Source organism: Pinus tabuliformis, chromosome 2_2, assembly GCF_031772625.1.
Source record: "Pinus tabuliformis cultivar Carrire ecotype Pingquan chromosome 2_2, CPIR1, whole genome shotgun sequence".
In the NCBI taxonomy this organism is placed as follows: domain Eukaryota; kingdom Viridiplantae; phylum Streptophyta; class Pinopsida; order Pinales; family Pinaceae; genus Pinus; species Pinus tabuliformis.
In genome coordinates, this window is record NC_142300.1 from 69,331,642 (window position 1) to 69,341,648 (window position 10,007).

Genomic DNA, 10,007 nt, shown 5'->3' on the forward strand with positions numbered 1-10,007 from the left:
TACCAGCATAATGCATTTGATGCTGGTAACTTTGGTAAGGTTGATGGGTATAGCCATTGTAGAACGATTGATTTTGACCATTTTGAATATACGGCTGCCCATTATTTGCAAAGGATTGTTGCTTAGATACTTGGTAAACTTGTTGGAATTGCGGTTGTTGATATTGCACCAGCCATGGTTGTGAAGCCATGTGCTGTTGTCCAATACTGGCTGTTTGACCAAGATGAGGGGTAATTGTACCAGTTTGGGCCTGTGTCATTCCACTAGTTGGTGATTGTGGTTGAGTCGCAGGGATAAGAGGTTGTTGCATTACCACCTGAGAAACCTGAGGTTGGCATACAACAGGCAACGCTTGTACTTGCGACACCGTCACAATAGCTGGCGTAGTTGGTATATTTGACATAGGTAAACATTGTTACATCTAGTATACAACTCTTGGTTGTTGAGGCAGTATTGGCACCCAGCCGCTAGATGTAATTCCAGCATAAATTGAATTTTTTTGTGAACTCTCGTATAGTTGTCCTCCTGGAGGAGACAATGGAAGGGTATATTGCCCCCCATACGGTGGTAATCCGGTACTTAAAGGAATGGTTTGACCTTGAGGACCAGATTGCCCAAATTGACACCGTGAAGGGTCAATTTGTTGAGACTCAACGTAAGAGTTCCTGGATATTATTCTGGATGAACAAACGGGAACAGACCATACTGTCGAAATAACCCCTGAGTGGGCCCCATCTAGTGATTGACAACTGGTTGGGACAGATTGTATGCCAGTGAACATTGTTGGAGTGACAGCAGGAAGTTCTGTCGTCGCTGTGTCAGATGACACAGTCCTAGATGTCGACATTTGTTCAGACATTTCTAGTCTATCCAAAAGATTTCCTAGCAATTCTACAGGACTTTCCGATAACGGTAGACTAGTTTTTTATGAAGAAGGATATAGGGTGATCCTGACTCGAAATTGTGATGGAGTACTAGATGGAGGATCCTCCACAATCTCTTCTATAGCAATCAGACCAGGTTGAAGAGGTATACCATTAGGTCCATAAAATATTTCCGGTGTTGAAAAAGGTATAGATTCTGCAGCAACAGATGTTTGGGGAATAACACCTTCTGAATCAGCTGTAGATGGAGCTGGTTCAGTAGTACAAGTGTTTGCCTTCACACTAGGATCAGCCCTACTGTCCTTTAGTGGCTGCGAAACTTCTTCTATAAAGGTAGAGATACCATAAATGTTTGGATTAACTGAGTCTCCGATGGTGTCGGAACACTTGCTCCAACTTTACCAGTGGATTTCGAACCGGTTAAACGAGTTTGCTTTGTCCGTAAAAATATTGATTCTGGAGACAAAGACGGTTGACTCATAAGCCTCCGTGAACGACGGGGTTTCAATTGACTTTCTTCCACGATTGCAGATTACTCGATCAACTAAAAATCAAGGGGAAATGTGTTTCCGAATTAGATGAATTTTAGACGCTTTGACACAACTTGTTTTTTCAATTTTTAAGAGTCGAGAAAAAACAAAAGATGGCTCTAGTCGCCTTCGATTTTTAATGAGATTGAAGTGACAAGTGTTGAGATGGACCTTTTCCTTTAAGGAGTGCGAAAAGGAATGAAAAATACTACTCTGGAAAACTAGATAGAGAGATTACCTAACCAATCACAAAACTACAAAATACTTTTTATAGTACAACAATCAATCTTCGCGAATGTTGTGTTCAGTGCATTGCGACCGATAGGACGGCAGAAACGGCTTCCTATGGATAAAGGATATAGCCTATTGTGGTCTCCCAATATATACTCGAAGGTAAGTGGGAGAAAAATTCTGTAATGGCACTTGTCGTCTCAAAGTGGAGGAATCACCCAACCAGCAATGAAAACAATAGTTACCAGGCTTTACGACGCCGGAATACGTCTCTAGCCTAGACTTCTAAATGTTGTGTGTTAGGTTCCAAAGCGTTTTTAGATTCATTAAATTTATTTTATAGTTCATCTTGCTTAAGAAATTTTCCTTTCAGGTTCACCACGTGATGTAGATATATAATTCCTAAAATGCAATCTAAGATGATAAAAAATCGTTTAATCTTCTTTTTGCAATGAAAATCCTAGCTACTAAAGAAAGAGAGATGATATTATTTCAATATAGAGCAGAGAGCACACACTATATGCACTGTCCCAAATCAAACCAAAAACCAGTATAAATGCAAAGGCACATGCATGTATTTGTTTTTAGCCTTCTTAATGTGTGAATGATAAAAAGGAAGCTAAGCGCAAATCTTAATTATTCTTCAAAACGACATTACTAGCAAGCTTCTTTTTAAGACAAAATGAAGACAATGACGAAACTTTGTGATTCCGAATTGAAAACTTGTTTTTGACACTTGAAAAACTACTAATTCAAATCAAATACAAGAGTAACAGTGTAATCGACTATCAAGAAAAATCGGAATCTTCTATGACTGAAAATGACACTTGTGCCACTTCCAAATCAAGAAACTACAGTTCAATTATGCTACTTCTTTGTAAAAGAGAACTGAAAATGAATCACAATACATAAAAACATTTACAATTCTTTTCACAATGGAGGTAGGATAATGGCAAGGAAGGGGGTTTCCAATAGAGGTATACTGTTTACAGACAACAAAACTCCTAAATAGAGTTGAAAAGAGTGAAGAAAAACCAAATTCTGGAGGCAAAATTAGCCTTTTCTAATCAGCGCACCTGTTACACAGGGATTCTAGTATGAATCTCACCTACAGCACACGGGAAGTGTGATGCATATTGATATCCTTGAAGAGAGGGTGCGATGGTACAGTGCGAGCCTTTTGATCCAGTTCTTGATCATAGTTTGCAGCACAGTTCAGGAATTTAGGCCGAGCAAGTGGTAATCAGTAAATAAATCACAGGGGTAGATCTAAGGAGGTTACTAGAGCCACCACAAGGGCAATTAGAGAGTTTCTAAATCGATTGTTCAATTCGTAAACAAAACCTGGAGATAGACTGAAGCAACATTGATCTACTTTGCACTTGCATAGCAAATGCAGTTCGAAGGCTAGCTGGCTTGACTTTAGACTCCATCTGTAAGTTTATAAAGCAAACAAATATAGACAAACAAACAATCTATTTGCTCCCCAGCGAAGTCGCCATTTTGTTATCGGGAAAACTAGTGTCTATGCAGAGCTACTAGTCCCACTAAGACTGGTAGCTATCTTAGAAACAAACAAACTAAAACTACTTTTGTTTTCCTTTATGAGAAGTTGATAAGAGGGGAACAAAGGAGACCAACCTCTATCTTGCGCTTGGTTCCTTACTTGATTCCTCTCCCTTCTGATAGGTCTTTGCCACTCGCTTCCTCGTCTACCCAGCTTCAAAGAGCACCTGTGGAATCAAAGTAGCATAACACTATCCAAGAATAGGGATCAACTATCATAAACAATATAGGACCAGATATATATTGACCACACAAATGCATATATCATCAATCATACAAGAATGTGGAGGAAAACTTGAATAGCTTTATTAATATCAAGAATAGAAAAGAGGATTACAACCAATTGTTCTGACCCAGCGTCATCCTCTCAGCAAGAAAGCCCTTCTTCACCTCATGAAAAGCTTAGATCACCCAACACTATGATGTTACACCAAGAAACCAACAACACTTCCTTACAAGATACAAAATTCCAGCCTCCAACCTCTAGATCTCTGGGATGAGAGATCTATATATAGATATTTGCAGAGGTGTGAGTCAGCTCTGGGTTTTTGATTAGTGTCTTCTCTCTGATAGTTCTTGATTCCACTTGGAGATCTCATTGATCTCTTACTCATCCTTGGGTGATTCTGAGAGGCAAGTGTCACAGGAGAAGTTTCTGGAAGATTCCATGATCCTCCACCTCGCAAATTGACTTTGCCATTTGTCCACTCTCGCCCATCGCACCCCATAGAAGGGCTTTTCAGTATGCATCACATCTCTCGTGTGCATTTAGGTGGGATGCAGTTCACTTTGACAATGGAGCAGGTGAGATGGTCCAGTTTTGACCAGTTCTGAGTAGTTTTTCATGGAGAACTTCTGGGAGATGTTGTAATCAGTTGACCTCATTCTTTTAGGGGTTGAAAAAACAGTTTTAGGGACTTAGGAGCCCTTGGTTTATGGACATTTATGATTGGGGTTACAGTGCCCAAAAATGTCTATAACAGTACTAGTCAGCAATGACTAGGGAAAATGGAAGAAAACTTGAATAGCTTCATGGGTAGCAGGTCGCTTTTGAACATGACACTTTCACTCCATCACCATGATTGAGTGAGGTTGGGTTGTTCCGTTCACCAGTCACATCACCATTGGTCCACTGTACCATCCACCTTGGTGTTAATGCTACCAATCCATCTCAGTGTCACTGATATGTTCAAGAGAAGTTGCTCAGAGAATTCACCAACCTAGCTAACATTTCATCCGATGCAATACCTTCACTCTCCATTTTTCATGACCGCCATCCTAAACCTTGTATCATCAGATCGTTTTCACCTCCACAAAATCATTTCTCCGTTCCATGTTGTAGATGTGAGATTCATTAAGGCCCTCCTATGATGGGTCACTTCTTGTCGACATCAGCTCATTATCCAAGAATTTGACTTAGGGACAACCCTTTCAGAACTTTGAAGCTTGCATGCCTCAATGGAAAGTTTCTCAGTTTTGGCGATAGGTTTACATCAATGGCCTTTGATTGAAATATTTTATGTGGTGTTCGACATCAAATCATGTATTCACACCACGTGAATTGTACTGCAATACCTTGAGGGTCATCATCATTATCGGTGATTCCTCTCGCGCCTGTTAACAGCTTACATCATTGGCTGGTAATTAGGCAATTCCTTTCCATGTTCAACATCAGAACATCTTTTCACATGGATCTACTTGTACTTCGAGCGAAGATTGAACGAGTTTGAAGACCCCCGATCTAGTTTCATCCATCCGGGCTGCAATATATTCAGGAAAATTAAGACATTAAATGTACATCATTGCTGCAGAGATAATCATCCAAACTATAGGATGATGGCTCTACCAGAATCATCAGTCTGCCACACAAACAATTGTCTGTCTTATGTAAATGAATGTGAATTTATAAATCTAAGTATAGGAATGCCCACCTCAGCTAGATCATTAAAATATTGTGAAGATAATTTATTTTATTGTATCTTATTACAGGTCACCTTCCAGTTCGAAAAAACCTTGGATCCTCATTATAAAGCATTTCACCCTACATCGAAAGGATTTATGACCTCATGCTTTAGGGGCAACTGTTATAGACGTATTTGGGTAATACAACCCCAATCACATACATCCATAAACCAAGGGATTCTAGACCCCTAAAAGTGTTTTTTCATGCCCTAAAGGAACAAGGTCAGCTGATGACATCACCTCCCAAAATTTCTCCATGAAAAACTACTCAGAACTGGTCAAAACAGGACCATACGGACTGCTCCATGCATAGGGTGTGATGCATGTTTCCTATTACATAGAGGGGGTGTGATGCATACTGGAAATGCCTTCTATAGGGTGTGATGAGTGAGAGCAGACAAATTGCAGAAGCAGTTTGCCAGGTGGAAACCTAGAGAATATTCTAGAAACTGCTCATATGACACTTGCCTCTCTGAATTCACCCAGGGATGAGTAAGAGATATGAAATCTCTAGGTGGAACCAAGAAATATAAGTGAAATGACACTAATCAAAATCCCAGAAGTTGACTCACTCTCTTGAAATCATCTATATATGGATCCCTCATCCAAGAGATCCAGAGGCTGGAATTTTGTAATTTGCAAGGAAGTGTTGTTGGTTTCTCTTTGAAGACATTGTTGGGTGATCTTGCTTTATATGAGGTGAAGAGGGCTTTCATGCTGGGAGGATGATGCTAGATCAGACAGCCTGGTTGTAATCCTCTCTTCTACTACTTATATCAACAAAGCTATTTGTGTTTTCCTCCATATGCTTTTATATCTCTAAATCTTGTTTATGTTTTCATTTATATGGTTAATGTACATCTGATCCTACATTATTTATGGTTATAGATCTCTATTCTTTGATGGTATTTTGCTGCTTTGGCTCTACAAGTGTTCTTTGAAGCGGGACAAGTGATAAAGGAGTGGCGAAAGCTATATCAAAGGAGAGAGGAAACAAGCAAGGAGACTAGCGAAAGACTGAGGTTGGTGCTCTCTGCTTCTCTCTCATCCATCTCTGATAAAGAAAAACACAAGTAACTTTACTCTGTTTATTTCTAAGATAGCTACCTGTCTTAGTGGGACTAGCAGCTTTGAATGGACAATAGTTTTCCCGATAACACCACATTATAAGCATATACTATGATCTATAAGGGCATGTAAGGAGGAATGATATATCCTACTAGTCAAATCCAATCAAAGGAGGTGACCATGCTACTTGGAGGGGGTTCCATGGGAATGAGAGGACTGACCCCTTGTGCTATGGGAATAGGATAATTTCTCTCTAGTTCTCTGGGAATGTGAGGATTCCCCCGCTGTGCTATGGGAACGAGAGAAATATTTCCCAATTCATCCTTGAAGAAACAAGAAGAACCTGAGCGGTATGAAGATCACTCTCTATGGGAAAGGTACAATCAATTGTAGGTGGAATCAAGTGAACCATTTTCTCAACCAATGGTTGGTCATGAATAGACTCATGGGATTCATGCTCAGAGAGAGTGGGATTGATTGGAGATGGATTCTGATCAATCAGTTCATCAACTAGTGGGGGATTGGGAGAACGTTTTTGATAACTAGCTAGAAAACGAGACTGAGAAGCTATAAGGTTTTACAACACTTTTGACGCTTCATCCATACAAGGAAAAAGGTGAATAGGATGATTCCCTTCACATACATTATAGGGAAACTTGAATTTACCCTCTTTCCCATGGACCTTACTATCACTAGTGGATGGGTTATCACTAGCATGATCTCTAGAGGTCGATGACAAAGGCCAATGTGAGCCAATGGACTACAATTCTAATACCTTGGGAATACCAGGATGATCTCTACGAAGATGATCACCCTTACAAATCAGGAAAGGGGATTTAAATTTGTGGGGATGATTGGAATATTCCTCCATACTAGTTTCATTCATGTCAATGGTTGTTGGGTTGTCCCCTTTATTCTTAATCTTCCTTTAATTCTTCTTCTTATCCACCTAGTTAATAACATTGAGGCTTTCATCAGATTTAGAGGAAGAAGGGGAAGAAGGACGAACAAGCAAGGAAGGAAAAGGTTCAATTTTAGGATTATCTAGAGGTTGATGTTGTTCAGGTGGAGGAAGAATTGGTTGAGAAGTAGTTTGGACATTCAAAACCATAGTGGTCGTAAAAAACCAAACTGACAAACCAATGGTAAATTTGGGAAGGGACAACTTTGCCATATAAGGAGCATCAATATTTCCAAAAGAAGGAAAAGGACCAGGATTCCTATGAAAGGGGTTTCCTTGATAGGTGGACTCGAGAACTGTTTCCATTAGTCTCAACCTAAGGTATATTAAAGATTTATTCCATGATAAGGATGTTGTTCCAAAGTCAATTAATTGATTTTAATAATTAAAGACACAAACAAAAACAAGGAGGGGTAACTAGGAAAAATGGTTTACCAAGCAACAATGAACTACAATATACACCTTGGAGAATTATGGACTTAACGTACATGCAGGAAATCTCCCCAAATTTTGTGTTCAATGTATCACGATATATAAGGAGATTGAGTCAGTTACTTATGGCGAGGATAGAAACCTATGATGGACTTCCAAAATATACTCAACGATATGTGGAAGTGTAATCCATAATAGTCTTGTCTAATGTGTAACTGTTCAATGAGAGCGTTCCCATATAATTATCATGCGTGGAGTGCCATTCGATATATCCGAAGGTACATGGAGAAATATCCGATACACTTATGTATGTGGAACCGAATATGACCCCCGGAATGGAACGCTAGCAAAAAATGATAGCTCCTTTGTTTAAGGATGTCAGAACACATCTCTAACCTAGACCTCTATGTGTGTCTTTAAGTTTCAAATGCTCCTTAGGTTCATTGAGATGAATTTCTGATTTGATCTTGAATTATGTTTCGGTTTCAAGGCTTAAAAATTGATGTCACCTGAACACACGTATGATGCAACTAATATGACAAAAATAACTCTATTCATTTTCAGTTTAACAATGAAAGGGCTAACTATGTAGGAGAAGAAGAAATCAATCAACAATGCAACAAACAAGTGATGCAACAATTGATCTTCTTAACTTCATTATTCCAATTAGAATCAAAGTCCTATATGTAATGCAAATAATTGTTTTTATTTGATTTTATTTTAATTTTTCAAATGCAAAGAAACATATGAGTGAAAATTGATCACTGATGAAAAGAAACTACATTGACTTTAGGTCTAATGTAAAAGTTACTTTTCAAATTCAATAATCAATCTATGCACACAACCCAAATTGATAAGAACAAAGAAAGAACGAAATAAAATCTTATCAAAAAAGGCGATGACAATCAGAGGCGATTAACACTCATACACAATTTACCCCCCCCCCCATGACGATTGAGGGGGATTTTTTATTTGGGAAAATGAAAGAAAAAACACGCAATTTCACACTAGGGAATTCCAATTTTCATGCACAAAACCCTAGATGAAAATGCACATATTTTTCTTTTCCAAACACTTAATTTTCGAAAATGAAGAAAACTAAGATGAAAAGTCAAATCACTGATTCAAACAAGATTTTTAGAATGATGAATAGAACACCAATTCATCTAAGCGCTCAATGATCAAACAAAATCAGTTTGCAAACAACCTAATTATAAGAACAAAAGAAAATATTAAAAAAATGCTTACCAAAGGTATTAAAAAAATCAAACCAAATGGAGGCTTCAAAGAGACCACAAGGCACTCAGAGACTCAAGGAAGAGTGGCTGTAAAAAGGTTGATCAGAGAGATAATGAAGGAAAATACAAATTTTTGCATGAATGAGGGCTAACACAGGTGAAAAGAAGGCACCAGTGCTATGCAACACAAGCACAAAGAAGGCTCAACTTCACTCTGTTAGAAGACTAAGTTGGTCTACAGATGCAAAGTTCTAACACAAGGATTGAAATTGAGACTCAATGAAAGTTCTTCCTAGGTCTGTTCTTGGCTGAATAAGACATTAAAGAACCAGAGAAGATTGAAGATAAGCACAAAGGACAAAGAAACTACCAAGGGAATACATCATTCCCCAATATGGTCACCAATTTGTTATGAATAATCTACTACTGCGGACAGAAGTATCTTCCCTAGGCCTAATGGATTGATGCAAAACAACAAAAAGAAAAAGGGGCTAATGTTTTCCTTAAATTAAATAGAGAACGTGATGGAGCCTACCTAGAATCTATCATATGCTTCACTCCTTCCATGTCTTGAACACTCCAATCCTAACTTTGATCACTATTATTAGAGCCTTCTCATTCAGATAACAAAAGCTAACAATATATGGAATCTATGTAGCATCATCTAATTATTTTATTCAATATATCAACATTTTATTGAAATATATGAAACCATAACATCATATATAGGAAAAAAAAGAACTCTTTGCTTTAATAAAAATGGAGTGAGTTAACACCAAAAATAGTGTAAAAGAGCTCCTCCAAGTTGACTTGTCCTTTTCTTGTCACAAAGTGCAGCTCTAATCACCCTAATGCATGGAAATATATCTCTCGCAACAACAATAAGGGTAGAATCACTATCCAAAATCCAATCATAACCAACCATGTGCTTGTGGAATTAGGTAAATGTATACGAAAGGGAGGTAGTTTAGAATTTCTTATCCATTTACAAATTTAGGCTTGAGATCCAAAAGTGATGGGAGGATGAGCTCAAGGGTTAAGAGGTGATTTCTCTAAGGTGGAATCACATAGGATTCGAATGTTTATCCATGGTAAATGGTTGAAACAACCTCTGGAAGCTTCTGGAAGAGGAAGC